We start from the raw sequence: 17,632 nt of genomic DNA on the forward strand, positions 1-17,632 counted from the left end.
GCATTTGTCACTACAAAATAAAATAAATTTGTCCTCGTATTTTTGCAATAGTTGAAGTGCATTAATAAGAATTTGGCTCCATTCCATGGCTGGTTTTAGTGATGTTGAGATGGAAAAGAGAGGCCATTCTATGAAAAAGTAATACCCTCTTACTTTTAACAGAATTTTTAGCTCCTGCATAGAAGGATATTGAAAACTTCTGATTGCTGTACAATTAAGTGCAGTTTTCAGAGCATTAAAAACACTGCTGAGAAAGACAGAGAATGATTTATTGTTTTTGTTCCTTCTTGGAAAGCACTTTGAAATGAAAACAAAAATAGACTCATTATTTCTTATTATTTAAATAAATAGTAAAAAAGAAATACAACTTTGTTAGATTTATGTGGTTCAAAGTTTTTGTAATGCAATAAAAGCCTGCTTATTTTCCAGTACAAGATACAAGGACTAGCAGATCCTCTCCAGTTCAATTTCTGTCTTTTAAAACTTGTAGTACTTTCTGCATGTTGATAATCACTATGAGCTTTTGGCACTTCAGGACACCAGTACCTCTAGCTTTGAAATACAAGCTTCCCTATGTTTTGGTTATAACCAAACACCAGGACCATCTAGTCTTCAAGTCCTCCTCACTAAATTAGACAGGAATGAAGTTTTAATGTAATTCATATAATACTAGCTTGGCCAGATCCTTCTTAAAGAGGTGGCTCATGGAGGACACTTACCTCAGTATCAAACATTGGTCATGCCAAACCTGAACAGAAGGCCGTATAGTAGACAAATGCTATTTTTTTTTTTTTTTAAAGCCTTTTAATCAGCTGCACTTCTAGGTCTCTCTACACTGTTGTAGTATTCCAAAGAGATGGACAGAAAGGAATCAGAAGAGTCTGAAAAACTTATCCTTCAGCGAAAGACAAAAGCTGACCTAAAAGAATTACCTGTTACTGAAAAGACTTGTGGGAGCAAAGCACACTTTATTATGAAGGGGAAAGAAGAGTACAAGAAAATACAGAAGGTAATGCCTCTCACTTGTTTTAGGACAACTATGAGAGTACTGGTAAGGAAATTATTGATGTAAAACTCATCTTGTTCATCTGTTTCATTGATGTTATTTTCTCAAAAAATTCTATGCCTGTGTACCAATATCTAGTGAGAAATAGCTGGTCTTAAATCAGTAAATTGTGGAATTAGTGTACTGCTGTGCTAACTAGACAAAAGAATGGCTGCAAATAATGTATATGTATATATGATTTGAAAAGAGAAAACAGAATAAAAAGGAAATATATTGAGGGTCATCTCTAACCAATTTAAAATTTCACTTTAAACAATTAACCACAATTGTAACGGAAATTTGTACTGGCAAAATTTGTAACTAAAATCAGCTACAACCGTCTTAAAACAGATTTTGTCAGATTCATATTTTTTATAGGATGCTTCTTTGCCCACATATGCATTTCTTCTTGAATATTTCTCAGAGCAATACTGCCTAGGCTAGTTCTCTATTCAGAGACTGAAAAAAGGCTCTGTTAATCATTTATAGGATGAACCCCCCAAATATTTGCAATATTTACTGAGTACTTTAAGACATGAGATTAATTTTCAATAGTTTTGAAATAATATAACATTCTTCCCAGCAAGAAATCAGTTTAATTATATAAGAAATGAAAGATATAGCCAATTTTCACAAAAGAAAACTTTCAGCTGGAGGCTTTCAAAGCTGTAGTGTACTGTTACACAACTGTATTTAAGTTCAGCTTTTTCTTAACCTGAACATTGGTTTGAAAATATAAACAATAAAAAAATACAATAGAATTAAATTATAACTTTTGCAAGTCTGATTTCCACTTCTCTCTAACATAAAGACCTATTTCAAGCCATCTTGAAATACATCACAGATGTCAAGATGGCAGCTTTCTGATGCATGACATGGGTTACTCACTTGAAGGTGAGAGGAAATTTGAAGAGTAACCTTCAAATCCTATTATGTCATAGCTCCTTCCCAGGAGAGGTGAAGGAGACAGCAAGGACTACATATACATAATCACCTCTAGTTTCTTTTTCTTGTCTCTGGGTGCAGTCTTTTAAGCATTTGTATAATATAGGATGTCTGCCTTTTTGTTACCAGGCATTCATAATAAGCACTCCACAACATAACAGAAGTTTTGAATAGGAGCCAGAAAACCATCCGACACCTCTGCTTTATTTTGGGATACTTCATTTGGCTTCATAATTGATATAAAACATATACATTTCCTATAAAACACCTAATGCACATATACAAACTAAATACATAATGTTTTGGTTGTCATGTTTGAAAAACAGAAACAAAAAACAACGAATACCTTATTATGCTAAAATATAGGTTGGGTTTAGTAGAGATAAATTAAGGCCTTAGTCATATTCAAGACAGCTTGTGAAGAGAAATGCTGCAAGAATAGCAAAAATGTTAACTGCATCTTTGTGAAGTAGATAGGTAACTTGTACAATGACTGCTCCAAGTAGAAGTATCCAAACAAACTATTTTATGTCAAAAAGATAACTGAATGTAAACAGAGCTTTCCATTAGGGATCCTAGAACAAAGGAAGCTTTGAGAAGTCCAGGCATTACTCTCTGAAAATGCTAAAGATATTTTTAAGCACTTATATAAACAATAACATAAAAGTTTCTATCAATCTAAACACCAACACCCATCAACATGATTTCGGAATGCTTTATAGGCATCAGCTCAACTGATATAATTTAATGGAAAGATTTTCAGTATAAGAAAGCTGATAGAGTTCAGTCAATAGTTAGAGCTTTATGATTTTAATATGAAATAAATTTTAAATTATACTGTATTGCTTCAAAATATACCCTTAAACTCTCTTTCCCATGTCGCCATTTCTCTCAAACCAGCTACCGAGTGTGTTTAGTCTGCTCCTTTTGTGTGCTGTGTTTGAGAGCATGAACAAGGACAGCATGCATAGCAAGGACTTAGCAGTGACAACTGTCAATATAGAAGAGATGGAATGTCTTCAGACTGCTGCAGCTTGTTTGAAAATACAACAGAACATTGGTTTGCTTGCTTTCAGAAATGTAAGTGCCCCTGCTATTACATATGACAGTCCCTACTGGGTTACATAGATGAATGCAAAGGCTGTCATAGTCTTTCCTCAACAGATGGTGAACCCAAGACAGTGAGAGGATATTAGTTCAGTGTATAATAGGTATTGATGTTTAAGATGTTGAGACATGGATTTGAGGAGGGGAAAAAATGTTTAGAATTGCCATTCATACAAAATTCATTCTGAACATCAGTTCTGAATCTACCAATAAGCCCCTAAGAACAACAGTCTTCTGGACCAGAAGCCCTAAATACTTTGTTTTTGAATGTCCTCTCTGACAACACCAGAAAACACAAAAGGAGAGTGCTGAATTTGACAATGTACCTTCTCTAAAGGAGACCACGGGATACCAAGCACTGAGCAGAAAATTATGACATCTGACCACTGATGCTTTGTTTTGAGGAGTAACCTGTATATTTTATACGGGTTAATATCAAGATTAAATCAATAAATCAAGAATAAGGCAGCATGCATTCTTGTCTCAGAATGCACTTTCTAAAGAGGAATGGGACTTTTCTGATGTACCAAAAGTTGAGAAACTTCAATGTATGTACCACTTACGGTATATAAAATAAGGTTTGATAGAATGCCAACCCAGAGATTTGACATAATAAAACTGATGTAAAGAAAAGGGGACATGCTTTTATAGAAAGTAACAGTCTTTCATAAAACTGCCATAACCCGTTGTCTCCTAGATGTATATGTTTCTAACTGAATTATTGAATAACTTAATGCAGCTTCCTTTACATAGCTGAAGGAATTCACACAGCTTGGTTTGCAAAGAAAAAAAAAAGTTGGCACTGAACACAAGCTCATTTGATTTCTATGGGTGTATTTTGCGTTCTTGGAGTACATCAGCTGTGGCTATAATGTATGATGTAAGTATCATGCAATGTGTTTATTATGGCAATTTCTCTGTAGCTGCTACAAGGGAACTCCTTTGAGGCTAGATAAAAGTTAGTCAAAAATAATATTCAAATATCCTTTTAATTGAAACAAGATAAAGAGATTAGTGCCACCAGTGTCAACACCACCACTTCCAAAACACATGCTCAAATAAAACATGAAAGCTTTAGGGAACTGATTTTGTAAGCTTCAGTAGCTTACACTTCCTCTCTCTTCCAACACTATGTATTATTAAAATGCATCAGCTGATGATGTGTGTTAATGACAAGCTCCGTTCTCAAAGGTCTCTAATTCATTAAAAGGGACTATCAACATGTAATTCATGGAATTTAGAACAAAATATATTTATTTAGGTAATTAATTATGAATTTTATTTTAATAGAGAAGCCTAGATACTTTTAAAGTCACTTAAAATAACACAACAAAAGTAGTATATTTCCAGATGAAGACACAAGTGCTTAGGAAAACTTAATTCCCAACTAAACTTAACCACATGACTTTTTCTGCATAAAATATCATTTTTTCATGAATACTGTAACCTGGTTAAAATTTATTTATTATTTATTTTTAAATCTAAATTTTGTTCTTCTATTTCTCTCCAAATTGAATAAAAAAAAAACAAAACAAATATTTTCCTTTTACTTACAATCTGTTTCACTTTCAGATTCTTGAGGAAAATGTAGAACAGTCACTTGTCATCTTAATTATGCCCACTGAGTTTTTATTTAAAATAGAAAAGTTTCCATTCCTTCTCTGTTTTACCAGAATTTCATTTGTACAAATTCTAAAGCTTTGATCTAAAAAAATCTTAATAAAATGAAGCATGGTTTCTGCTTTAATTTGGGAAAGCAAGATGACAAGTATGAGAGACATTAAGTCAGTTGAGTGCTTGGTGAAGGTACTGGGAGCTGATTTACAGAGTATACGTTGCCTGCCCATCAAAAATATAACATTTTCCAAATGGTGTCAATTCAGTTCAAAAATATACATTTCTCTACCCGATGGATTTATGGTATGGATTTGGCTACCAAAGTCTATAGGTAAAAATGAAAGTAACACTTAAATATGGGCAGTGTTTAGGTAAGTAAGCATCTTCACCTTTCATAGTTAACTGCTTAGACCAGGAGTGTACCGCAGCTGTGTGTTCAGTCTTTGCAGCCCCAAAATCCTCTGTATTGTGTTGTTTCCATGGGGAGGCCAGCCAGTTCCTCAGGGAGGTCCCCACTGCTGGGCAGCAACCAGTAGCTGCACAAAGCTATTGGCTTAAATGGGAACAAGTTCTCATTTGCACAGATCCCCAGCAAAGCAAACAAACGAATAAAAACTATGGTCATAATTAAGCCCAGGGGCTTATTATGAACATCTTCTCCAGGAAAAAACTTCCACTTCCTTTCAGGCAATTATATCCAATGGATCACCTAAACAAGCCATCACACCTCACTGCCCTAGTCACTACTACAAATCTGTCACTGTCACTTACACTCCGTACTGTGGATATTTCAGCTTAAGTGTGATGACAGTGGTACCCACAGGGACCACTGAAGCCAGGTCACTGCAGAGAGGTGCTTAGGGACAGACCCCTGTGCCAGTCCCCAGCTAAGAGGACCTGATGACATGAGGTTGAAACTGCAAAGATCAGCAGTGCCAATTTCTCAGATGTTTCTGGTAAATGCGATACTGAAAAGCACACTGACGTGAAAGCAGAACTATAGTATTTTAGAAATCTAAGAATACACATATTCTGTTTCTACAGTGCTCTGAAATTCTGCAGGAACACAGATTTGGGGCATATTTCTCGCATCACTTCATCAGTTGCTTCTCTTAAGGTGTCTGTCACCTCAGCAGCATTTAAGCAAACACCACTGTTATTGGAAATAGGGATGTCCATGGACAAAAAAATGTCATGATGACATTTGAAGTAGAAGAGGTCACACTGTTTAGAAACAGATGTTACAGATACCCTACTCTGAAAATTTGGTATGCATTAAAAAAAAATACACCCATGTTACCCATGGTGTATAAAATGATGGGTAACAAAAATACACAATCTGCAAAGAAATTTACAGTCACCTTCACAGGATTCACACATATTGAGTAAATAAACAGAACTTCTTCAACCACTTTATTTTTTTAATGTGACCATTGACAATTTCTCACTCTGCTCACTCTGAACTTCCAAGACAATAGTACAAACCATACAATTCTTGTACTAAATACATTCTGAAATTCTGGAAAAAATATGTATATTTTAGTAATGCAATGCATAGTGGAAAACATTGTTTGAATAAAACTTCCAGTTTTCACTGAATCTGAAAACAAACAAATAAAAACATATCTAGGTTGTTCCTGCATGAAAACAAAACAAAACAAACAAACAAACAAAAAGAGATCACTAAAAATTACTCTTATTTACACAAATACTGACATAGGATATGATTATTTCTTCAAGGGTTTGAAACACGATCTTTTTTTCTATTTTTTCATCATGCCCATAAAACTTGTACTAGAGTGTGATTCTAATATGGCTCTCCCAGCCATGAATTTTCCATGATTAAGGTAATTATTAAGGGGAGAACTAAGTTCACATTAAACCTCCCTGACATATTATGCCATGAAAGTTACTGAAAAACTTTGTTTACCTATATCCTATTATTTTCAAGCTTGTTTTTTGTATCAACAACATTGGTATAAAATATAATTATTAGAAAGAGCACAAAGCCGTCTTTCGAAGAGCACAATTAAAGAAAAGCAGACAAACCTCTGGGGCTGGTGATATAAGGGCAGAATCAAATTACAGAGTTTTTAGAAGAAGGTGGAAAAGGTACTTCACTACAAAGCAGTGCAACAATGAAACTGTATATCAACGGCAATGTATTGCTTAAATTCATAGGGTAACTGACAATTTATTTTGAGAACCACATACTACAAATTTAATGATTTATTGTGCGATATCCCTGAGTTCTAGTTCATCTTCCCACAGTTAAATAACAGTTTTATTCCTATAGCGAATACATAAAGCTCAAGGTTGTTTGTAGGATAAGATTACACGTTTACAGAATCATAGCAGATCATTTATTACTAAAATATCTGTGAAAATCCAGCAATCCTGGATAAACAGAAGAGGCTAAACCCACATTATATCAGGTTAACAAATCACATGTGTACATAAAGGGACAGACTTAAATAGTTTCCAAACTCTGTCCTCCATGATTATTCATCCCATATTTGCTACACAGGAGATGGTATCCTAAATGTAAATAGTAGATGGTATCCTAAATGTACTGCTTGGTCTGGGGGCTGAGTTAATGTTTATTATTTACACAGGACAAACAGTCTCATTCGTCCCATTTGCTGCTTCCTAGAGAGAAGTGAAGAGTTTGATTTTCCTCTCAAGTACTGAGAAGCCAGATGGAAGCCAGGCCAATAACCTTCAGTACAGATTTTAATTTAGTTGCACTACTGATGCATGATGAAGATGCTACTGATGAAGAGTAGCATGATGCTACTGATGAAGAGTTAGATGCACTCCAGATACCGAAAGTTTTCAGCTTCTACATAAGAAACTCTTGGAAAAGTAAATTTTTGCCCTCATGGTGGCAGAGAGAAACTAGAAAATATAATCTAATGCACTCTATTGGTTCAGAATTTAAAAGGCAAATAATATGGAAAGTTGTTATTGTTAAAAAGTCATAGTGTTATTACCTGAAATTATAATTTTGAGAACCAGAAAGAACTTTTTCAAATTTTTCTGTGTGCTAACAGTACCACAAACTTTTACAAACAACATCGGCACAGTATGAGGATTAAAGCAAATATTTCCCCACCACCACATAAAAATAAGATTAGAAGTGAAATCCTTTTATTTTAATTCACCATAGAGAAAATTAGCCACTTACAAAAATGCTTTTAATCTAAATACAGATCTTCTTTTTGAATAAATTTATTGTTTGTTGTGGAAAAAAAAGTTAAAAATATATATATTTTCATAGCTTAAGTAGAGTTAAGCAATCTTAATGAGAATTTAGTTTTATAGTCAGTCTTGCTTCAAACAAAGTAGGTAGGTCAAACAAAACATTTATTTTTCAATACTTTCAGTACTTGCAATTTTCAACTATAAATTTTCTAGATTTTTCATCATTTACTTCACAACAGATGTACAGGAAATGACTACATACAAATGTATGTACATACAAATGTATGTACATACAAATGTATGTACATACAAATGACTACTCAGCTAAGTAGTGTGTTGGGGTTTCAAAAATTTTTTACCAGTTATTCATGACCTGAACCATGCTATGCTGGTTATAAAAGTTATGCAGTTTAGTTACTCTACTGCAACACTGATCATTGACAAAATCATTGCAAACCCAATACTTAAATTATGACTACTATGGTTATACACATCTCTCACGCATCTCACGTAATGATTTCAAAGCACTTTTCAAGAAATAATTAATATCACCTTAACATAAAACTGACTATAGGAAAGTTTAATTTTAACAGTCACACAATAAGGCAAAAGAGGTTTGTCGTAGTTCAAACATCATTAGAAGAAAGAATCCAGAATTCTTTACTCTCCATATTCTGTTTTTACTTATGACTCTATATTATTTCTCAGGAAACATTTTAAAAACAATGTTTGCACTACACCAATGATATCAAGACAGAAAAGTTCAAGAAATAACCTACGAGTCTGCATTTTATGTACTATCTCCATAATCTCCTTACTTCTTAAACTACAGTCTTGCCCAACTCTGGATACTGCCAGCTAAAATTGAGATAAAATTCTCTATGTCTCTGCAGCCAAGATGAAGAGATTTAACAGCAGAAATAAGTCCTTTACCTACTAGGATATCTCAAATTGACTCTGTTTTTAAAAATCAATCTCTCAGTCTGAGCCACTAAAATATTTTGAAGAAATGAAAAAAAAACCAAACATCTCCTTCATGTAAAAAGGTGGTAAGAGGGCTTCTATCCCTACAAATGTAAAAATTGAAATACATCTAATATGAGTTTTAATTACTGTATGGGGGGCAACTGACCACCTTTTCTCCAGGCAGATGAGGGGCAACTGTATGAAGGACCCATTTCCCACAAAACCAGACTCCAAAGATTTCATCAGACAAAATGATAATGAGCTATTCCAGTTGAAATGAGCTGATTAGTTTTTCCCCCCAGCTGCTGTTCAATTAATGAACCACTTTTAAAAATTTTGAAATGAAGTTCATGAATCATCTATTTTTATTTTCTTAAATTGAAAACTGATAAATGAATTCAGCCTCTTGGTGACACAAACAAAAATAGTTTGAATTCCAGATCTTGAAGAAGTGTTAGCAATTTGAAAAAAAAATATGCAGTGTGAATATTTAGCAGCAAATATTCCTAAAGAACAGTTAAAATACAGATGATTGAAGTAGCAGCCAAAAAAAGGGATGCAAATGACTCTTAAATGAAAGGTTATAGAGCATGAGAGGTGTTTAATCCAAATAACAAACTGTTGTTGTCAATGAAAGATCTGATACAAACCGATTTAGATAATACAGAAAAATGAACACACAATTTGACAGCTACCCTGGATTTACAGAATCATGGGATTAAATGCTTTCCACTTATTCAAAGAGGATTAGTCAGGATACATTTATTTATTTAAAGCAGATCTTTTACAGAACTAAAGAGTTCATAAATGATATGGAGTGATGGAAAATAGAAAATCCATATCAGCTTTAGCTTCTATCATTCAGCCACAGATGTGAAACTGCTTACTACCAAATATGGAATATAGTGCATTAGCAAAATAATAATAATATTAATAAATTTGGTGTAGGCTTAAACTGTTTAGTCAAGGAGAGAGAACATTAAAATATTTGCATGGGCCATTTCCAGTGAAAGCTAATAAAACGTGAACATCTTCATGAAACATGCACAACTAGAACTGATCCTTGGAAAACAGGTACAAGCCAGGGATAATGCCAGTGGAACTGCCACAGCTACAGTCTGTATGAGATGGAATATATTAAGCAGATGAGTGTGGAAAGTAGGATGCTTGCATGTGAATCCAGGTACTGCTGAAGACTCACTACAGGGCATTGATTAAGTCACTTAATTTTTCAGCTCCCATCTTGGTTAAGCAGAGAAGACTTCTACTCTGCAAGACACTGAAGTTTTAATTTATGTCTGAAAAGGCATTTAGTCTTACAGTAAAAGCTTATCCTCATAAGCAAAATAAGAAACCAACATTTTTTGACAGTTTCTACTTGTGCCAAAAAGGTAACACATCCCAAATTTCATTTCTACTAAAGAATACTTTCATATTCTGAAAGTGTTTCACACTGGTTCTGGGGGTTTCTTTTCAACACCAGAATGGTGAAAGACAGGTATAATAAGTAAAACAAACAAACAACAATGACAAAAACAAACAAACCAACACTGATACTAAGTATTAGAGATCACACAAGTTTGTTTTTTTTTTTTTTTTTTTTTTTTAAAAAAAAAAGCAAATGTAACTGGGTGAGTATTTTGCAGATTCACAGTAAAAATTTGCATAGTAGCTATCACTTCCTGAATTCAACATATTTAACATCACTTTATCATTATCTTTATATTGATGTGCTTCTAGCATTTCCCACTTCAAGTATTAAATCATCTTTCCTGCATATCAATCCCATTTATTTGTGCCAAGTTGTGCAATTGCAGCTCATAATAATGTATGGCTAACTGCGTAACCTTTCTTCCCTCCAGAACATCTCCAATACAGTGTGCCTGTTTCCCTACCAAAGCCCAAATTTGCAAGAACTGTCTAAGGAATCAAGAAGACAAAAGAAAATAGATACCACACCCGCTGTTTACTCATTGTGTGTGGCTAATACTTAATAAACATGCTTAGAGACAACAATGAGCCTTTTGAACTGCAACTAAAACTGGTCAATGTGAGAGCCTTCACTAAGTAAACTATATGCACTATTAGCTGCAGTGATGTACCTGACTTCATTTGCATCACATGAAATGATCTAGATAATGACAGTGACCCCCGTGCCTGCTCATTTCATTTCCCCAAACTGCTGGGCCTATCATTAACCAGGGCAAGATAAGATAACAGATGGTTGTGAATTAATCCTCTCTTCAAATATCAAATCCAAAAAGGTGTCTCAATTAAGATAAATTAATTTGAATTAATCATTCTAGCAATAAGTTAATATAGATTTTGTGTCCACTTCAGGACACAATAATGAGTTTGTAAATAAACTCACTGACACTTTCTTACTGATGGGGACGTTAATAAGGCACAAATGGCAAAATGCCCAAAATGCATTATTTTAATCATTTTCCTCAAATTTACAAAAGCAAATATTGGTCAGACTGTAAATTCATTTAAACTCTGACCATAACTTTCTGATTATATGTAAACCAACAAGACTCAACAATGTAGTCGCTGTTTTATGGAAATGATCACCTCTTTAAGACCACTCCATGAATTTCGTATCACTCAAGCAGACCTATGAACTTGATCCAGTCTTGAGGTCTCCTATAAAATCCTGAAGATTTTTTATATAGGTATCTGGGGGGAGGGGGCATTTGTATATGTAATAAATGCATGCACACATACATGACTTTCTTCTAATGTTTGCTGGATGAAGAGAAAGAAGCACGAACATCAACAGCAACAATAGTAAACAGACCGAAACATTGAGGAAGTCATCTGCTTTGACATACTGATGCTTCATTGTTTCACAGCACAACCCCTACTGAAACTATGAATTCATGTCCTTTGAGCCATCTGTGGTAGACAATGCTTCATCGTAGAGCTAAGTGCGTACAGGTCACTAGCAACACACCAAATGCTGAAAAGCAACAACAAAGTACTTCAGAAAAGAACAGGTATGCTCACAAAGCTCATCTTGTAAGGATGCATCATCTTATGCCAGCAAAGAAATGTTGCTTCTATTCTTCTTTCTAAAGCTCAGTACACACACAAACTGCCAAATATTCCAGATAATACACATCCAAGATACATAAATCCTACTTATACTCTTCTTGACTGGTAAAAGAATTGTAAGGAATCATGACCACTTATGACTAAGTGGCCAAATGTCTCATCTGGTGAGACACTCCAGATACACCTGAGCGTGACCAAAACTGCAGACATCCTGGCTTATAACTAAGCATTAAAATTCTGCTTCCAGAGCAAGTTCAGAATACAGCAAGCCACCATCACCAGTCAAATATATTTTATTCTACCAACATATTACAAATTTCATACTCTGAAAACTTTTTACTTGTAACACAATGATGTAACATGGAAACATCTTTTAGTATTTAATTTCATGGGTAATATCCTACTACCACTGCAGACATCATACTCCAAGACCTCAGAATTCTTTTGGATATGGGTTACTGCTACCACTTGAGAGAGACTTAAATTTAATATCAAAAAATATGTAGATGATACAGATCTATCCTTTTTCTATGTCACCATGCTCTCCTTTTTAAAATATCTTCAATGGTGGATGATGTCTGCTCAAGAATGAAGAATACAGAGTTGAAACTCAATCAAGCAAATATGTTTTCGTGCAAAAGGAAGGACATGGGATTTCTTCAGACACAGCATACTCTTTGTGATGAGATGGATTATGTCAAGATCCTATACAAAAGCATTCAGGAAGGTCTCCACTGTCTCCAGTTTATTGAAGACTGGAGACTGAAGACTCGCTCTTCATCATTACTAAGGAATCCTAATTTCAGACATTTGCATCTCACTTTTTCCTGTTTGTGTTAAATCAAAGCAATAAAATAGACACGAAGTCATCACTCTTCAGGGAACTCCAGGTAGAGTAAGTACATATGCAGTGTGTATTCTCAGAAACACAAGATTTCACTAATGTTCCATACAACATTCTCAATGCTCATTTTCTACAGAATGTAAATCAAACTTCAGTCTCTGTCCCTGTCTCCATAATAATAATGAAGTCAATATAACCAGGTGAAGGTGATGAAGTCAATATAACCAGAACGCTGTAAAACCACAGGATGAAGGATATGACAAATGAGCATGCTTTTCTGCCTGGGAACTTTTACTCGCATTACTTCCAACATAGCTGTTCTTAATTTAAGTCATTCCAATCTGCTGTTTCATTCTTCTCAGCCACTTTTTGTTTTCCTTGCCTCAGTTTATTGACTACTTTTGGCTCATCCTGCATTCCCTCCCTTATTCAAGTCATTCACTCTGATTTTACAATTCATCCTCTTCTCTCTACTCTTTGTCCTCATCTATATGATTCAAGTCTTCACATTTTTATTACTGTGTTTCTTTAGCTGTCACTCAAAGAATTCTGTAATCAGTTACGAGCAGACATTGATTTCAGCTGAGCTCAATATCTTATCAATATCTATCTTGTTTAACACAAGATCAATTTTCCGCCTCAAGGGAAAAAACAGATCTTCAGTGCTCACCCAATCATGCAAAAAGTATTTGTTTCATTAGAACTATCTGGAAGCCACATCATAGCAATTGATGTTAGGGACCTAAGCTATAAAAGCAGCTGAGATAAAATAATTAATATTCAAAGGGGATGCAAGTTAAAAGTACAGAAAATAAACTATCAGTCACAACTGGATGAGAGTTCTCCTACAAGCTGCACAATGTCTTTCCTACAAGGTTCACAATGGAGTTTTTCCAGATGGATGTTATATTAGAGCTCAGTAAGCAAGTCCTATTTCTTATCTACAATTATCTGATCACAATAACCAAACAAGACATGGTTTTGAAACTCAAGAACTTGGTATGTACAGTTACAAAAAGTAGTATTAAGTTGGCTAATCAGTTGATTTCTCTCTTCCTACACCAAAAAGAACTCAAAATGCTTCTTTACATATTCTCTGGTAAAAGTAAAGAAAACCCTCCAAACTTTTTCAAGACGAAGACATCTTCAAATCCGAAACACAATAGAGCAGCTGCTACTGAGTTTCCTTGATGGGTATATTCTGTCATTAGGGAAATCAGAGGCCCTGCTAAATACCTTTTTTGTTTGGTCGTTTGTCAGCTCAAATACTGATTAGGTTCTCTGACAACCACATTGTTTGTTTGCAAAAATGCAGAGGGGAAAAGCCTTCAGTTGCAACTTGCATTCTGTAGAAGCCGTGGGTACACTCAGAGATGTTTTGTTAAATTCATATACAGTAGGAGATTTTGTTATTATTAAAATATATATATAAAAAAGGCAGTGACTTAGAAAAAAACAACTAAGATGATTCTTTCAGTACTAATAAACAAAAAATGATATAAAATCTATTTAATATACTCAATCTAAAGTAAATAGTAAGTCTGAAATTTTTACACAGGAAATTCTAACTTTGCTATCGAAGTACATTTTGAGTAAAACAGTACTGAGTTCTGAAACTAAACATTGTATTGAAAAAAGATGAGTCAGAGTATGAGCTATTTGACAAAAGAAACTTCAACAAAGCGGAGTTTGTGACAGAAGGGTAAGGGCCCTTTTTTATCTTACCATAGGCTTGGATATAAATCAGAGCTGACCAGAACAATGGTATTTACACGGCAAGCTGTGAAAGCCTAAAGAGAGATTTCTCTACCTTCATCTGGAAAAACCCACATCCAAACGCACCATCTGCCATAGCCTGCCCAAAGCCAGTGTATCATTGAGTACTGTGGACATCCACAGGCACAACCAGCATGCAATTATCTTGTACCTTACTGTATGAATATTCAGTCAGTGTAGAGTAGGATGCATGTGTAGGCATATTATACATGCTTGCACACAGTCACATCCTAAGCTATTATTTTTAACACAATCCCAATAGTAAACTCGCTTCAAATTTTGAAATATATCAATTTTACTGAAATATCCTACTTAAAATCATAGTAAGAAATATGTTGAATTATCTGGACAACACCATTTTTATTTATAATTTAGCTAAGAATAGATCTACATAGCATTACAAATACTAAATATGCTCTGAATTAACTTTTGAAATTCCTAATGGCAGAATTCCAACAGTGTCTACAACTTGCTAAAACTTATGACATTAGATTAACATTTACCCTCTGGGTAGACAAGAACGAGAAAACGTATTTTACACTGAAAAAAAAAAAAAAGTCTTATTTCCTTAATTTATGTTTACTTAATTTTGTTAGTTAGCGATCATAAACATATCTCTCTCGGCAGGGAAAAGAATGTATTGCTATTAAGATTTCTTATGGAAGAAATATACGGTTTATAAACTTCACTGTGTTCAAGCATGTTTTAAGAGAGGGACTCTAAAATGGAAAGCTAGCAAAATACTAGCTGAAAGTTGTATAAAACAGTTCTGCAGTTAGGAGGAGTTGTATTAGCCACTTTTCTTATAACAGAGGAAATGAAGATGAGGGAACAGAAAAACAAGAGAGAAAAGAGCTGAAAAAAGAGCTCAGCTGTTCAGGTCCTCAAAACCAAGGAGTTATTGACAGAAGGTAACTGGAAGACTGTGACATGGTTGAAGTTGGTGTGGACATCACTAATACAAAGAGAAGAGTGAAGGAATGTAACCATCTCGGTTAGATTGATGGGGAAAGAAACTGACAGAAACAGTCTGTAACATGTGGTAAGATACTATTAAGAAAAAAAAAAAAAAAGTGAGAAATATCGATAACTTGCTCAAACTAACCCAGGAGCTTTAAAATAAGTATAGGAATGATTGCCAGAGCATCTTCTCCTGAGTCACTTCATAGGCTTTTTCCATGTGGAGTCCAACTACTGATGTCCTCTATTCCTTTTGGAGGACAATGACCTCTACATCAATTTCACGTATCAGAGATGCAACATGAATCCAGGTTTTGGAGATAAAAACTAATTGTTAATCATTTCTGCCATCCATTTTCTGCTTCAAAACTTATGGTTATGATCTTATTTTTCAAGATTTTTTTAATTATCATTATTTATGAGAAGTACAAGAACTACATTATCTAGAAAACTGCATCTTGCTTTTACCATAGTAGTAAAAACAGCATGGCAGCAAAATCAGCATTTACATGCTTTCTACTCAAAGGCCTCAGTCTTGACCTAAGAGTAGGATATTCTCTTTTGTCAGGTCAATATTTGACCTGTTTGTTAATCTCAGCAGGAGCCCACAGCAGTGGCCATTGTGAGGGTCATTTCAGATGCAAACATCTGTCTGGTTTACACTAAAATAGTGCCAGGAGGAAAGACTAATTTTTTGGGTGGTCAGAAAAATAATGTGTATAGCAACCAAGGTTTTTTTTTTTATTATTTATTATTCCTGAGTTCATTCAGCAAACAATATGTATATTGCTTGTGTGGATAGCTTGACAACAAATAACTTCTCTAAACTCCTCGCATTACCTCTCTTTGCAGAATTACACATTCAGTAAAAGTATTGAAAGGCAGCTAAAGATGTCAAAAACATTTACAGGCTAAACAGATCCCAGCTCAGATAACTCCATTTCAAGTAATCTAAATTCATCCCCATTATCACTTAAGTGAGCATTATGGCTGTTAGCAAACCCTACACAAATATTCAGATTTTTGTTTTTCCTGTCATGCTGAAGGTTATCTCCCCAGTTGCTCTGAAAAATCAGGTGACAACCATTTCCCGTGATGCTCTAAGGGCTGTCAAGCTGTCCATCAAACTGTCACCTGACCAATCGTTCCCATGGTTCTTTTAGACTTCTCGTATGATAAATTGAAAGGCACTATTATCTGCCTGTTGTGAAGAGGAACTGCTTAGGCTTTGATAAGATATCACCAGTCCCAGGTGAGAGGAGGCTGACAGCACATCAAGACAAGAAAACACATGGAAGCAGTGAACATGGGAGCAAAAGGTTTACAAACATCTGTTGTCATTATTTATTACCCCCTTTCCTTGGTTTTAGCTCTATCCTTGTTCTATGTCAGTTTAAAAAGAAAGACCTTTCTTTCTTCCCATCCAGTCTCAACTGCTGCTATTTTTAAACCAGTTAGTTTTACAATGAGAAATATTTAAAATATGAAATATATCTTTTAATAAAAGGTTATGTTGCCTACCTTTTCTGATATGCTTTACTTTTACCATAATTGAATTTGAAGTTTTCTGTGATTCTCATGTTGTAATTATACCATAAGAAAATGAGAAGCCTTGAAAGACATGAAGATTTCTTAAGCTCCACAGCTATTTTTCATTGATACCTTAAAAGACCATTTCACAGTCTTCCTGATGATATTTTAGGTCTGTCCTTATATGACAGCCCAAAGTTAGCTGAAGAAATATTAGAGAGAAAATATGTTGTTATTTATTGTGAATTGTTAATAAAAAGAAGCTGGTTGCTAACATCACCACCTTGTGTACAAATATTTGTTTGCATGCAGTATTTAATGGTTTTGGGCAGTGCTGTAACTTCATTAGATCGCATTACAGAACCTCAGTTGCACAAAAGAGCATTTAAATAATTTTATTATCAAAAATCTTTTTAACTTCAACCTGTTTTGTTTAACTGTATGCTTATACTCATCTGTATTAAGACTAAAAGCAGACTTCCATATACTGTGAACAAACGTTGGCTGGAATAAACAGTCAAAAATCAACAGAACAGGATTTCAGCAGTAGTAAATATACTTCCAAAAGTACTAATAAAACT

Source organism: Aythya fuligula, chromosome 9 (assembly GCF_009819795.1).
Source record: "Aythya fuligula isolate bAytFul2 chromosome 9, bAytFul2.pri, whole genome shotgun sequence".
Classification (NCBI taxonomy): Eukaryota; Metazoa; Chordata; class Aves; order Anseriformes; family Anatidae; genus Aythya; species Aythya fuligula.